At 37.8% G+C, this 15,986-nt stretch overlaps 1 long non-coding RNA gene and 2 pseudogenes across 2 annotated transcripts; all 3 read left to right on the top strand.

Annotated features, from left to right (window-relative positions):
• The first annotated feature begins 3,688 nt into the window (after nt 1–3,688).
• On the top strand, nt 3,689–4,420 carry LOC148920334 (secreted RxLR effector protein 161 pseudogene; annotated as a pseudogene).
• Nucleotides 4,421–5,389: 969 nt separating this feature from the next.
• On the top strand, nt 5,390–9,278 carry LOC148920333 (uncharacterized; annotated as a pseudogene).
• Nucleotides 9,279–12,697: 3,419 nt separating this feature from the next.
• LOC148920332 (uncharacterized) lies at nt 12,698–15,986 on the top strand. Of its 2 annotated transcripts, XR_016124389.1 has the most exons (7): nt 12,698–12,924; nt 13,517–13,609; nt 13,989–14,214; nt 14,391–14,563; nt 14,779–14,838; nt 14,958–15,195; nt 15,695–15,986. It is a non-coding gene; the product is annotated as an uncharacterized LOC148920332 (long non-coding RNA). The 2 variants fall into 2 exon arrangements; XR_016124388.1 differs by having other exon boundaries at nt 14,391–14,838.

The following is a 15,986-nucleotide window of genomic DNA, read 5'->3' as shown; positions in this document are numbered from 1 at the left end:
CAAGATTTGGGAACCAGTGTTGCGTTTGCTTCCAAAAACTCTTGCTTTGGTTTCTCGGTATGTGGTCCGCTCTTCTATGCTTTGCCTCGTCGCCTGACTTCTTAAAAGAGAAATCAAGTGTGATCACTATGGTGAAAAAGACATACTATCGACACTCTGCTGGGCATTACATGGGGTACCAGTTAGGAGAAGGAGCAGAGGCATTCAAAAAAGGAACAACTAGACAGCAAAGCTCATTTGATTGCTATCTCAAGCACTCCAACGCCTCCGCCTCCAGGTAACTTTGGCAAGGCTTTCCATTTCCATGATACCCGAGATACAGGTTGGATTATTGATTAAGCTACGACCATATGACGTATAATTCTGCTTTATTCTCTACTACTCTTTCACCTCATCGTAATCATGTTCTAACTGCTAATAATGTTGTGTTCATGTGACGGGGGCTGGTTCTATATTCTTAACACCTACTTTACCATTGGATAAAGTGTTACTGGTTCCATCTTTATCTAGTAATTTATTATCTGTACCGTAAGTTACCGAGCAGTTAAAATGTGTTGTTGTTTGTCCGTCGCAAATCTCGCGGCCTGGTGCTTCGGGCCAAGAGGATGCGCGTCAACACGTGACGTCCTTCTTTTGGATGCGGTGCGGTTGTGCGCGGGCGTGCCAAGAGCCTACCGTAAGGCGTCGAAATGATGATGAGGTTGGGTAGAAAATGTTGCGCTGTTTGCGCTCGACTCCTAATCAAACGATTGTGGCCGAGTGAGGAACGAATCTCGGCCGTCAGGTTCACGGCCTGAGCTACATGGCCATTTAGTGGTGGTGTTGGTGGCGGGTTTTAGGTGGTGCTTCGGGGCGTTGCTCAGAGAGCGACGGTCGTATGATATATGGGGTGAGTGAGGCGATAACAGAGATGGTGCTCCGGCGCCTTGAAAATCAAGGGTCGTATAATATATTGATGGATGGATTTTCCTTACACTCTACCACTACTCTTAAGAAAGCAAATAAAGGTATTGAAAGTGCCTTACATGAAAATATAATTTGCTCAGTGGGAGGCTTTTGGTTTTGGTGTTTGAACCCTTTGAACGTCGTCCTGATCTTAGTATTTATAGGAGTCCTGGAGGGACATTCGAGGCTGATAAGACCTGTGTGGTGGAGCCTGACCGGGGCAAGTAGGTAGTCAAATCGGCATTTGGGATCATGAAGTATGGTGGTCTGGGGTTGAGAAGCATGGTGGTGTGACCCCCATAAATCTCGGCAAATCTCGGCCACCGCCTTGATCGTGGATTCTGCCCTTGACCGTATGAATGCATTTAATGCCCTGGACTGGTGGTTGATGATCGACCTAAGTCGTAAGATTACTTGTGAGAATGTTCAGGTGCTAACCACCGATTCCCATCACCAAATCCCGACTTCACTCCCCTCGTGCATTGAATGCTTCTTGTGACTAGTGGGTTTTGCTGCGAAGTCAGAGGCATTACTTCATTAAATGGAGCGTGGGGCCCTGAGGCCACGTGGCGATTCAACCACAGCTTTTTCAAACCGTGTCTTTTGCGGCCTTCGACCTCGGTCTTCAAAACTACGATCGCGAGGCCGAGGATTCTCCCTTTGCAGCTTTTCTTTTGCTCTTAGGAGGGCGAGATGTTGACGAACGCTAGGCGCTATGGCCGAAGGGAAGTCCCTTCAATCGTTCATGACCGTGTTTTATTAAGCACAAACAGTTGTACTGATGTATCCATCTTTTGTTTTACTATAGGATATCCAGACTCGGGAGATCTTTAGTCATGGTACTAAAAAGGAGGGCCTTTATTATGTGGATGATGTGGCAACTAGTCGGGTTCTTCGTGCTGGTAGCGCTGAAACTTCTCAGATCACCGGATTTGGTTGATACATTACCGATTTGGTCATGCCTCCTTCGGATATTTACGGCATTTGTTTTCTGCATTATTTAGTGGTGTCAACGAGTCTGCTTTCCAATGTCAGACTTGTATTTTAGCTAAGAGTCATCGGGTATCCTACCCTACAAGTTGTAATAAATGGCTTATGCCATTTAATTTAGTTCATTCTGATATTTGGGGACCTTCCCCGGTTTCTACAACCTTGAAAGTTCGTTGGTTTGTGTTATTTGTGGATGATTGCACTCGTATGATGTGGTTATGTATGATGAAAAATAAAAGCGATGTGGTCGAAATTTTTCAGCGCTTCTATCAGATGATTCAGACTCAATTTATGCTCCTTATCAAGATTTTTCGATCTGATAATGGTGGAGAATTTGTTAATTCTGCGTTTTCCTATTTTTTTCACACTAAGGGTGTCTTCCATGAAACTACTTGCCCTCAAACACCACAACAGTAACGGGTTGTTGAACATAAAAATGGGCGATCCTTGCTGCGCTCGTGCTCTGCTGGTTGGTAAGTCAGTTCCAAAGCGATTTTGGATGGATGTCATACCTATGCAGTCTATCTCTTGAATCGTCTACCTTCACGAGTTTTGGATTTCCAAACTCCTATGCAAATCGACCCGTCATATCTTTGCATCTTCTATGTCGACTCTGTCTCCAAAGGTGTTTGGTTGTGTCGCCTATGTTCACCTCCATCGAATCAGAGAAGTAAGCCGACCCATGTGCTCTCGCTGTGTCTTTCTGGGTTTCTCTCCTCATCGTAAAGGCTACCTATGCTATCATCCTGCAACAAGACATCTATATGCCCCCCATGAAGCTTCTCTAATAGTACCCGATCAAGCTCCCCTGGATATTCCTGAGGTAAGTGCTTCAACTCATACTTCTGATAATTCTTATATTTTACTACCTAGATGGAACCGTGGGGTTCCACCTGATCATTACTCACCAAAAGGCAAAGCAAGATATGTTATTAACCATTATGTGTCTGATCACAGGTTATCTCCTGAGTACAAAGCATTTGTAACTAGAATGGATAATATTAAAATTCCAACCCGTGTTGAGGTGAAATTTAATGATCCAAAGTGGGCTGAAGCCATGAATATTGAAATGGAGGCGTTGCAACAAAAAAAAAACATGGGACATTGTTAATATACCAAAAGGAACGAAGCTCATAGGATACAGATGGGTGTTTACAGTTAAATATAATGCAGATGGTATTGTGGAGAGGTACAAGGCAAGATTAGTAGCTAAAGGTTTCACTTAGACATATGGAGTTGATTATCATGATACTTTTACACATGTGGCTAAGATGAATACTGTCAAAGTTTTGTTGTCTTTAGTAGTAAACTTGGATTGGACCCTAAGACAATTTGATATAAAAAATGCATTCTTACATGGTGAACTAGAAGAAGAAGTGTACATGAGTCTTCCACCAGGGTATAGGGTTACCGGTGAAACAGGGAACTTGTGCAAATTGAAAAAAGCGATGTACGGGTTAAAGCAGTCTCCTCGGGCATGGTTTGGCAGATTTACCACAACTATGAAGAAGTTTGGTTACCGACAGGCCAATACTGATCATACTATATTCATTAAACAAGGGTAAGGTGACTTTGCTGATTATTTATGTTGATGATATGATTGTGACTGGTGATAATACTGTAGAAATTGAGGAGCTGCAGAAACGTTTAGCATCAATCTGAGATGAAAGTTTTGGGCAGTCTGAAATATTTTATAGGAGTGGAAGTCACTCGATCTAAACATGGCTTATTTCTTTCACGAAGGAAGAATGTCATGGACCTGCTAGCAGATACTGGAATGCTTGACTGTAAACTAGTTGATACACCTATTGTTGAGAATCACAAACTTGTTGTTTATGTGGATCAAGTCCCAACTAACAGAGAAAGATACCAAAAGTTGGTTGGGAGATTGATTGATTTATCATTGACACGCCCTGATATTGCCTATGCTGTAAGCGTTGCTAGCCAATTTATGCATTCACCTAGTGAGGATCATATGGCTATTGCGATGCGTATTCTGAGTTACTTAAAGTCTGCTCCTGGGAGAGGTTTATTATTTAAGAAAAATGGTCACTTGGATCTAGAAGGTTACACTGACACAGATTATGCAGGGAATATTATAGATAGACGTTCTACATCAGGTTACTTCACCTTTGTTGGTGGTAACCTAGTTACGTGGCATAGCAAAAACCAAAATGTTGTGTCTCGGTCCTCTACAGAGTTTGAGTACAGAGGGATTGCCCAAGGGTTTTGTGAAATACTGTGGTTGAGGTGGTTACTTGCTGAAATTGGGTTTAGACCGAATGCTACTACAAAGCTCCACTGTGATAATCAGTCTGCATTTGAAATTGCTAACAATCTGATGCAACATGATCGAACTAAGCATGTAGAAGTTGATCGGCATTTCATTAAGGAGAAGCTGGAGCATAAGTTAATTTCTATACCTTTTGTGCCTTCTTCAGAGCAGCTTGCAGATATGTTGACCTATGACGTGTCAAAACGCTGATTTGAAGACTCACTTGACAAGTTGGGAATTACCGAAATCTATGCACCAACTTGAGGGGGAGTGTTGGCATGAGTCAATGTTCCTATTAGGAATAGAATTTATAATTTGTTATAATTATCTAATTTTAGTAGAATTAGGAGATTTTGTACATATTTCCTATTTGTAACCACTCTATATGTAGTATATATATTCCTTCTTGAGAGAAGAATAAATATATTAGTTTTAAACCATAATTATTTTGAGTGTCTATTCGTCAGCTGGATGTTCAAATTGGTTTTCTACGTGGTTCTTTGACAGAGGAGGTGTATATGTGTCAGCCATCTGGTTTTATTGATCCTCATAAACCTGATTATGTTTGTCGCCTTAACAAATCCTTTTATGGCCTTAAACAGGCTCCTCATACATGGTTTCAATGTTTTTCTTCTCATTTGCTGACATTGGGTTTTGTTGCCTCCAAAGCTTATTCTTCTCTCTTTGTATTTATTGATGCCTCAATTGTCATTTATCTGTTGATTTATGTTGATGACACTCTGGTTACTGATAATAATGCTAATACAAGAAGTGACTAATTATGGGGATCTTGATTATGTAATTACTTGTAATTGATTGTATAGTTATACACTTACCTTATGTATCCAACAACTAGGATAAATCCACTGCTCTTGTAAAGTATATATATTTTGGATTTACTCAAGAAGAATAATATTGATTGCAAGCCTGTATCTACACCTGCTCTCTTTGGTCGACGTCTTAGCCTTTTGGATGATGAACCTTTCTTGGATGTCTTTAAGTACCATAGTGTTGTTGGGGCCCTTCAGTACCTCACCTTAACATGCCCAAATATTGCTTTTGTTGTTAACTAGGTCTATCAGTTTATGCATAGTCCTACCACTCTTCATTGGATTGCTATGGATCCTCCATTGTTTAAAGTTCACTTACGCCGATGGCCTTGTCTATCAGCCGAGTCCTATGGCTTTGACGGCCTTTTCTAATGCTGATTATGCTGGTGATCTTGGTGATCGTAAATCCATTGGTGGGTAGTGCATTTATTTGGGTTCCAATTTGGTTTATGGGAGCTCTAAGAAACATGCATGGTGTTTCTCGCTCAAGGAGGAGGTCGAATACTGTCAACTTGCCTACACAGCTGGTGCTTTATCCTAATTTCGTTCTTTGTTTGCTGACTTGCATCAACCTTTGTCTCCTCCTCAGCTTTGGAGTGATAATATTAGCTCCATTTCTCTTGCTTCTAATCCCTTTTTCCAGGCTCGGACTCATCATGTTGATGTGGACTATCATTATGTTTGTGAACAGGTTGTTGCTCAAGCCTTACATGTTGGTTTTGTGGCTTCTCTGGATCAAATTGCTGATGTCTTCACTAAGGGGTTGTCATTGCCTCGTTTCTCGTCCTCGATCTCCAAGCTTCACTTTATTCCTCGCTCGCTTTGCTTGTGGAGGGGGAGGGGGGGAGGGGCGGTGATAAGCCAAAGAAGGCCACTGACTCTAATACAGGAAAGTGACTAATTATGGGGATCTTGATTATGCAATTACTTGTAATTAATTGTAAAGTTATACACTTACCTTACATATCCAGCAGGTAGGGTAAATCCACTGCTCCTTGTGAACAATATATATTACAAAATAAGCTTGCAAATATGTGTGTCTGTAGCAGCCTTTCATCCCTTGCTTTAGATTTCTTTCAAGACCAAGGGATGAAAATAGGGTGATGCATTTGGAGAAGAAGAAGCAACTTGTGGTGCTTCTCTGGTGCTCCTCCTTCTTCAATTGTTTCTCCTGCTCAGTTTTTTCAAAAAGAACAGTGGCAACCAATGTCAGATGATCATAAGGACACAAAGAATAAAAATTTATTCCTTTAAAATCTTCCATTGTCAAATACCCTATCTTCCCTTTGTCTTATGCTTCATCTCCTTCTCTTTTGCTCCTACTTGAGAGATTGAAAGAACCCAGTGAAGAAGCCATGATCAACAGAACAAATTGGTAGAGAACCAAAAAGGGTTATCAGGGTTTACTCTAAAAGGGAAATCTTTGTTCTAGTTGATGAGATATTGAATGAAGTGAACTATGAAGTGAAAGTGAACAACAAAAACAAAGTAGCGAAAAGTGAGATGGGTTTGCTATCCTTATATAATCTCTCATACAGTCCTTGTCCGATTTGGCCCCATTTGGTGGGCTGGCTTGGACTGGTTAGGATAGGTTTTAAAGCATTGGATTAGGCTGGCTGGGTTGGGTAGGTTTTGAGCCATGTCCTATTCATTCTTGCACCAAACAACAGACTGGAAATAACTTTATTTTTTTTTAATAAATCAAAATTTTATTTTAATTTTTTTTATTAACAATAATTCCAACTTTTTTCCTCAGATCAAAGAGAACCCCTCAAATTTTGCAAAAAGTCTATAACCAGAGGCAAAATCCTAATCAAACAGTCTATTCCCAGAAGCAAAATCCTAATCAAACGAAGAAGATAACTCATATCTAATAGAATCTTGACCTGTTTGGGTAATTTTCAATGTGTTGTTCAAGTCCAAGGTTAGAAGTGGGGTTGAAGGGGATGAAATAGGTCTGTATCTGTTAAAAATCAATGCTTTATTTGCGAGTGTTTTGTTGCGACAGATGGCTGAAGATAGAACCCTCTATATTTTGTTCAATGAAAGTCAAAGTGAACTTCTCTGATGCAGAGACTAAGGGGATGGAGGAAGAGAGAGGAGAGAGGAGAAGAGAGAAGAGGAGAAGAGCGAGGAGAGAGGGGAAGAGAGAGAAGAGAAGAATTTGAGAAGAGGGGTGCTTGGTCTCGCAGAGAGAAGAGGCTCAGTCTCGCAGAGAAGAGAGAAGAGGCGTGCTTGGAAAACGCAGAGAAGAGAGAAGAGGCGTGCTTAGAAAACTTGGGAACCAAAGCTAATTTCAGTCCAACTCCAACGGTAACTAAATCAGATGAATATCTTGATGGAGAGAGAGTATATGAAAGTAAAATAATGTAAACGAGGCAAAATAGAAACTCTGTTCTTCAATTCAATATGTAATTGACGCATTAAAAACACTGGTGGCTAAAATATCGGGATGCTATTATTAATGCCATATTGTTTCGAATATTTAAATATTTTCACTACAAGAAAGTAAATAAATAACCTACATGCTTGATTGATGGAGATTTTCAGTATTTTTGTTTTATTAGCGCTTTATTTTCAGTTGTAAATTAATATAAATTACAGTTTATCTAAAGAAACTTTATCAAATTCTTGATCAAATCTCAAATTCTAGTATAATAAGACATATTTACGTACATATGTACACCAAAAAATTCTTCAAGATCGTGACTGAAAATGTAAATTCTAGACTAATTTCCCAAAACAGATAAAGGAAGAAATTTAAAACTAAAAGAAATCCTCAATCACCACACTTATTTGATAGCTCGGACTTCAGCCTTCATTGAATTATTGAAAAATAATTGGTAAAGCGAAAAAGTGTTCGTCCTTAAGAAGTTTATTTTTCAAAGTTTAAACATGTATAATTTTTATATTTTTATATTTTAATTTTATATATAGTATCATAATGGGTATATATAAAAACTGGAATGAGCTTGGAGGCTCTAGAGCCTCCCCTGATTATATAGATATATTTATATATTTGTGAACTCTGTAGTAAGATAATATTTTCCTATATATATATATACATGAAAATGAATTTCCTATAATTTTTTTAATTTTATAATTAGAAATAGTAATACTTGGTTTAGTAGTAAGAAATGGAAGTAGTAACACTCAAGTGAAATAGAAACCTGGCATGAAAAAAAGAAACAAAAAACTTGGGTATTTAATTCTTGTCCTATCAGGAGAATAAATCAAGAAAACAGAAAACTTGGGACCCAAGCTAATTTCAGCCCAAGGATATCGGGCGAGATAAGATAATTCTAAACGTGAGTTGGCAACTTAAGGGTTTGTTTGGTTGGTTTAATTTCTTATGTCTAATAAAAATTTAATAGTACATTATAATTAATTAGAATAAAATATTCGTTTTCCCAGTGAGATTAGGAAACAGGAAACTACATATATATACGGATGTAGCGTGAGGCTTTTGTAAACACTAGCTACTGTGATTTAGGGTTTCCCAATTTTGCTATAATCTTTTCTCTTTCAGACAAGATGAAGTTTGTTTGCGATCAGGCTTTGAAGGAGCAGCAATGCGAGCGAGAGCCTCCTGTTGACGTTGACGTTGTCTATGACGACATCAAACTTGATGAGCGCCACTTGGCAATTCTCCAGAAGCCCAAGAAACCACCATCTCATGGCAAAGGCAAGGATTTGGAGACCTTCCGCTTTATGCTAAGCGCACCACCTCCATCTTCTTGTCAACAAAAGCCTACGGGGCCAAGAAAATCTGATGCTCATCATCGACGGCAAGACTGGGACGATGAAGACAAGTTGGAGAATAGCAAGCGAAAGCTTCACCAAGGCTACCAAGAGTTCCAAAACAGGAGAAATAAAATTCAACTTCTAGAGGTCAAGAACTTGCCTTTGCCATCTAAGCCTCAGCGAGGCCGGGTTTTGAGCAAGACCAGTTCGAGGAAGTGCCCAGAGCCTTCTGATTTTTTGGAGAGCCAACAAAACCCTAAGGGGCCCACAAAATCTACTCATCATCTTCATCACCGGCGAGATTGGGATGATGAAGAGAAGTTGGAGAACAGTAAGAAAAAGCTTCATCAAAGCTATCAAGAGTTGCAAAACAAGAGAAAGAAAATTCAAATTCTGGACATTAAGAACCTGCCTATGCCGCCAAAGCCGCAACGAGGTCGTGTTTTGAACAAGAACTAGTTGTTGCCAGTTCCAGGAAGTGCCGAGCCTTCTAATTTCTTGGAGAGCACGCGATCTTATTGTCTAGTTTATTCAGTTCATTCAAAATAGAAACTCTGTTCTTCAGTGGCTAAAATATCAAGATGCTATTATTAATTTTGAATATTTTAATATTTTAATATTTTCACAACCTAAAAAAAATTAAGGAGAGTATTGGTCAAATTTGGAGAAGAACAATAAACCAATCTAGGGAAGATTTCTAAAGATAGAAATTAATGAGCATGCATCCATTTTAGTTAACAAACAAACTTGTCACATCACTGATTTACATATAAATTTTAACAATATACTTTGTTACATTGAAAATCCAAGATGCTGCCCCAACAAATGAAATGCATTAGCACAAATTGATCAGCTTCAATCATGCACATGATACTTCAGACCGAACAAAGAAGAGGCCAAAAGGGCCATCACTGGGCAGCAATGCTGACTTCAAAACACTTGCAGCACCTTCTACAACGGACAAGATGCCGGTATTGAAGTTTATATCTGTCTTGACATAGCCGGGGCAGACAGAATTGATGAGGAAGTTGGGGTATTTCTTGGCTAGAATCCTTGTATATGCATTTATTGCCGCTTTTGAGACTCTATATGCAGGAAAAACAAGTCAGCCCTTGCTTTCAATAAAACCCTCCTTGAGACTTTTAAGCGGGTGACGGCCAAGCTTCTAAGAATATGAGTTCAAGAGCAAGTTTATATGTAGAAATGTAAACAAACAATGTATTAGATCCTTCAAATCAATTTCAGATGAGCTTGTTGATAATTTAAAAGAGATGCAATCATACAGGAATGTTAGATTGAGACTGTTGCAGAATTGAATATGACTGCATCATACATGCAATCCTCATATTGAAAGTAGAAAGAACTTAAAGAGGATCTGTTGGTGGTTCCAAATATACTTTGTTGCATTAAAATAAAAGTTCAAGATGCTACCCAATCTTCAATCAAAGACCTGACACTACATTCTGAACAAAGAAGAAACTTGAAGGGCCATCATTGGGGCAGCAATGCTAACTTCACATTGCAGCACCAAACTCACAAAACATAAGACTAGCGCCATAGAAAGGCTTGAACGAGTTACCACATATTCTAGTCAGTAACATTGGAGATATGAAAGAAATAGCGCAAGTTACGATAAATAATGAATGGACTGGCTGCTAGAACATGTAGTAGGCCGTTCAGCCTATCTATGATGCTAGTTTTTGTTTTGTGAGTTTGGTGAGCTTTTCAGGTGCCAAATTTGTTGTTGCTGGTCTAACATTTCCCGGAAGGACAATCTTATAAATAGAATTTGAAATAGAAGCCATATTGAGCAGGGTGGTTAGTAGCATCATGGGATTTTTTATAGCCCAAGAACATTCAAATGAAATGATCAAAAAGCATCATGATTTCTACGCTTTGTTAGTTGGTTAGCATGCAGCCTATGTGCTGAGAAACTTTTGACTCAACAACCAATCCCCATCTGCACTGTTGTAGTCTCTATAATGCACCACGTGCTCATACTCAATTTATTCCAAAGTTCCAACCGAACACACCTGCTCAGAATTCCAACATTCTTATTGTTTATAGATATAATTCGTCAACACAAGAGATATGAAATGTAAACAAGACCAGTAGTAAATACGTATTATTATAATGGAATTCGAGTACAAGAAGTTAGAAATCCTGCTTTAAAATATCGTACTCAAGTATCATTAGCAGATAACATAATAAGTTCTTTTAGACAATTTTTAGAATATTAGAACTAATAATGACAGCATGAGAAGAAGGCATGAAAAACTTATTAAAGCCCTTGAACAAGAGTTTTTAGCATATAATTATGATTATAAAAGAGCAAAACAACATCTTTCTTTTTTGTAAGAAAAACATGAGGGGCAAAAGAAAGAGTATGATACAATAGTAAGAAATTTTAGAATTATTAATTTAAGATGTCAAAATTTAAGCATGATTTTACAAGAAAAAGAGGTTAATGAGCCCAACTTACTTAAGCATAATAGAGAATTTTCCCTTGAGTTAAAAACTAAAAATCCATATCTTCTTCAAACCCTAGCTAGAGAAAGGTAAAGATTTTTACCATAAGATATTAAGTCATATGATTATATTAGTATATGAGCAAAATACTTCTCTTTAGTTATACATTCAAGCTTTTCTTTTTAATTTAAAAAATAATACACAACTTGGTATAAAAATTATTACTAAAAGCTGTTCTCATTATACTATTTATTTAGCTAGAATTTACATGGTGGAATATAGAGAATTGCATTTAGAGCATAATCCAGCATTTTTAGCAAAGTATGGTTATTTAGGTCAACTTTATATGGAAAATAGTCATCATTTAGATTCATTTTCCTCAAAATTAAAAGAAGTTATATATATATATATCCCTCTTTGGAAGAACGTAAAATTAGATTTCACCAACATACCCCAAGAGTGGTTTACGGATAGTATTTACCTAGATAGAGCACAACATAATATTATTATTTCTCATAATGAACTGCTTAGTCTAGCAGAATCCGTAAAAACGGAGATCTTTACCAAGCAAGACATTCAAAAATACAGAGGAGCAACAATAGCTAAGCAACAATTGTTCAATTATGAATTTGAACCTTCTTCACCAACCCAACTTTATTAAGATTTATTTAGATACTACATCTGGGAGACCAGATGACACATATGAATTCAAGATAAGCAAAACAAGAGGAAAAGTTTTTGATGAAATCTATAACCAGATAGCAGAACAAATTGAAGCATAAGACAACGACAACTCATACTGAAATAACTTAGGAGAAGACGAACTACACAATATAGATAACATGATGGAAGCATAACTCCATGTGACGACCTCATGATAAAAGAAACATCATCAACTTCATTTGACGTGAAGGATCATCCCAGCAGATAAAGTATAAGTTCCATCCTTTTTGGCTCTATATGGCAATCAGGAAGCAAAACTCCCTTGACGTCATATGAAAAGAAGAATCAGACTCCTTAGGCAATACAAAAATGAATAAAAGCATTATTGTACAAACACTATAATTTTGTCCTTCTTTATAAATACTTCCCTCATTTTGAACTGAATCAAAAGTCTCCTATTTTTCAACTCACAAATTAAACCGATGGGATTAGTTTGTTTGGCCGGTTGGAACAGTATTTACTATTTAGGCCCTTTTTTCCTAGTGTTACCCCGCTAGCGTGATAAAACCCGAAATTCTCTGGCGCCAAAATTCAAACACCTTCACATCACACGCTCGCAAAATGTAGTTGGAGGGACTCGCAGTCACAGCACCTCCAACGCTACCAAGCATCAGAAGATGACTATGCTTCAAATTCAGCAACGCGCTTGCTCTGCTTCTTTTCAATCCTCAATTTCCCACCGTCCACGTGTCCTACGCTCTCTCTCTCTCTCTCTCTCTCTCTCTCTCTCTCTCTCTCTCTCAGTCCATCTCCGACCCTCTTCTTCGTCTCGCCTCTCGTTCAGGGTCTCTCTTCCTTCTACGAAGACCTCATCTTACGACAAGTCGTTGATCTCATTTCCGCTCTCTGCGCTTCCGCTGATGCTTCGCTCTGAGCTGACTTCGTCGCTAGGGTTTCCGATCTCCTCTCGTCCGATCCGTTGGCCTTGAATCGCCGTCAGATTATATGGTATTTACATCCTCTGCATTTATCAATTCTCTACTTGTTTAGTTGTGAATTTCGGAATCGATTTTGAGATTTAGATTAAAATTTGCGGCAATGATTTGTTTTCTGTTTGCTTCTTGAGAAAATGTAGGAAAATGTTATGAATGTTTATGTTTTTAGGTAATCAAACAGTGCATGATTGGTTAAGGTTGAGCGAATTTGGTGTTCTTTTTTTTTTTTTTTTTGTGAAATTATAAACCAATTGGTAATGCTTTATTTCCCATTTGATTCTTGAGAAAACTGTAAAATGAATTTTGTATTTTTCAGTAATCAAACAATGTATGATTTCGGTATAATTGAACTTGATTTTACTGTTTCTCATGGCTCGTTAATTAATCATTAGGTAGACGCCTAGATTGGACTTTTTGCAACCTATGATTGTTGGAACTATAGATAATCATAGACTGTTTGTGGAACAAGTACAGTACAATTGAAGGATTGTTAACTAAAACCTGAAATTCCCTTATTTATGTTTTAATACAAAGGAGGATGAGTTAGTGTTCATTTGAATAGTTCGTCCTGTTTCTTTAGATTTAGATTTCTCTACCTTATGCAGGTTCAGAGTTCCCAGTGAACACCAATCAAATGAAATTAAAAGTCATCAGATTTTAATATACAGCCCTGACAAGAATTGGAAACTCAAATTTTGGTATACCTGAAATTCTCTTATCCTTGTATTTTGGTTACATTTGTGAATTAGCATGTTAAATTTTTTGCCCTTGCATATCAAATGTTTTCATCATTGTGGAATGATTAAAAAAGGAAAATGAGAGAAGGACAATTTGTGAATTAGCATGACCTTGTTTATCTGCAAATTTTATGGCTAGGATTTGTAGTATACAGTGAAGTCTCAATAGATTAATATGCACATATGATCTATGCACCCACTGACTTCTATAACGAAAAGCTTTTCAACAATATCTTTAAAACTTACATCTTATTGACCTTAAAACATATATATCCCTGTTAATAATTTTGTCACCGATATGTACAGTAATGAGGCTGATGTATCATTATGGTCTTTATAGGGATATCGCCAAGGTTAGCCACCAAATTCCCTACATTCCAGAAGCTGAGAGAGTCCTGTTCGAGATTTTAAGTGAAAATGAATGGGATTTGTCCATTAGCATTGAAATGGTTGTTTCAACAAGAGAAAATCAACAGGCCATTGTCTTATCAGCTGCATAGATTTTGTGGAAGGAATATAGAAAATGGGTCTGACATCATCCTCCATGGAAAGAAGAGTGTCATATGGTAAATGTTAATTCAATTGCAGAGTTAATAGCAGGAGCATATATATATATATATATATATATATATATTTTGTTCTTATCGATAGGAATTCTGTAGAAAAGAAGGCCAACAGCATGACATAATTTCTGAAGTGAATCTCATGGGAACTATTATTGACATATTTCCAACTGTTTCAGACCAGTGATGCTTGCGTGGTATTGGGAATGCTTACTACAATCTTTATTGCAAATCAACTTATACACAGTCCCCACAGATATCACATCCGTCTTAGTTTTAATTTTAAACTTTATGCTCAGTGCACCATGGAACTCTTTCTCATGATGGCTATTGGCTTGCAGTGACTATGACGGTGAGTAACTTAATTTTGCTGATTCCAGCTTTGCTTGCTCCTACAGGAATTTAATAAGAAAGCTTGTCTTCTTCTTTAGTTAATAGTTCTCACCACAGGAGCTGCAGACGGGTGTAATCATGAATGTCTCCTAGTAATTGGAATTTTTCCCACTTAATTTTTAACCATTCTGCAAATCAAGTGCTCATAGTAGCTTTAAAAGCCATTATTTTCAGGTTTTAGAAGGTGTGGAGAAGTCTTAATATTGGTGCTTCTTATAAATTACTGTTAAGAAGGTTAGTTCATCCTATTAAATTCAACCAACCATAAACAATTGCATTTTTCTTTTGAATCTACAGCCAGATAGGATGCAGCAAATTTCCTTTATTTGAATCTACTGCCATGACCTATGCAGACTAATGCATTTTGGATCTCCTTTGGTCGCTTCACCATGCCTGTTGGAGTTGTTTACCAGAATATCTGATCAGAGGAATAGAACCAGGGAGGAATTGATATGCACCATGGAGTACCTAATGTCTGTAGTGGCTGTAGTAGAAGGCCTAATTATCTACAGTTCCTCATAGTGGCTATGAGTTGTGGCCTCTGCCTATCAATGATCTTGGGGTGGGGAATTTCCAATTTAAGGGACAAATGTGAGTTCCATGATTAGCATCAAAATTCATGTAAGAGTTCATGTAACAGTCACATTGTTAAAACTGCATAAGGTTCCTGAGTGGATGAGGTCTGTATTTGATGATTCTTGCACCCAATTATTTGAGCATGCAAATTCCACTTTTATTTTGAGCTCTATTGAATTCTTAAAGACGGATCAAATTGCTAGTGTCAATCAGTTGCTCCATGTGACCATTTCTATGTCTTGCAATCTGTGTTCCCTTGGTTTTTGTTCTTGTCCAGTGGGCATGTTAACGGATTAAATAGAAGCTTTCCTTGCCTTTTCTTTTTTTGTTAGTACTCCAAACGTAACAATGAGTCAGTTTACTTTTGTCCAGTTGGTTTTAGAATGAACACTGGCTGATAGGTTTCCTTAAATTTTCACCCTTTGTCATTCCAGTCATGCTTGAGAATTTAGAAGTCAAATAGCAAGGAAGTGCGATTAACAGAGAGATAATGCGTCTATTTTATACATTGCAGGTGTGCAGAAAGCTAAAGTACACTGCCAACAGGAGAGATGAAAGTGCAGAAGAGCATCAAAGGAAGGTGGTCACTATCCTGTACAATTCGGGAGAAGTTTGTGAGTATTTCATTCATGATGTCATCTGAGTCATCTCTATAATACTAGACAGGGATTCTGGAGGATTAGATTTTCAGGATAAGAGATTGTTAGAAGAAATAGAGCTTTTCTTTAATACTTTTACAGTAACAGATGACAGCTAAGAAAATCATAATAGTGGTTCACAGAGTGAAAGCACCTGCAGTTATTGCC

Source organism: Prunus mume, linkage group LG2 (genome assembly GCF_029339155.1).
Source record: "Prunus mume cultivar Tortuosa linkage group LG2, ASM2933915v1, whole genome shotgun sequence".
NCBI classification, from domain to species: domain Eukaryota; kingdom Viridiplantae; phylum Streptophyta; class Magnoliopsida; order Rosales; family Rosaceae; genus Prunus; species Prunus mume.
This window is presented reverse-complemented; position numbering and strand designations above follow the sequence as displayed.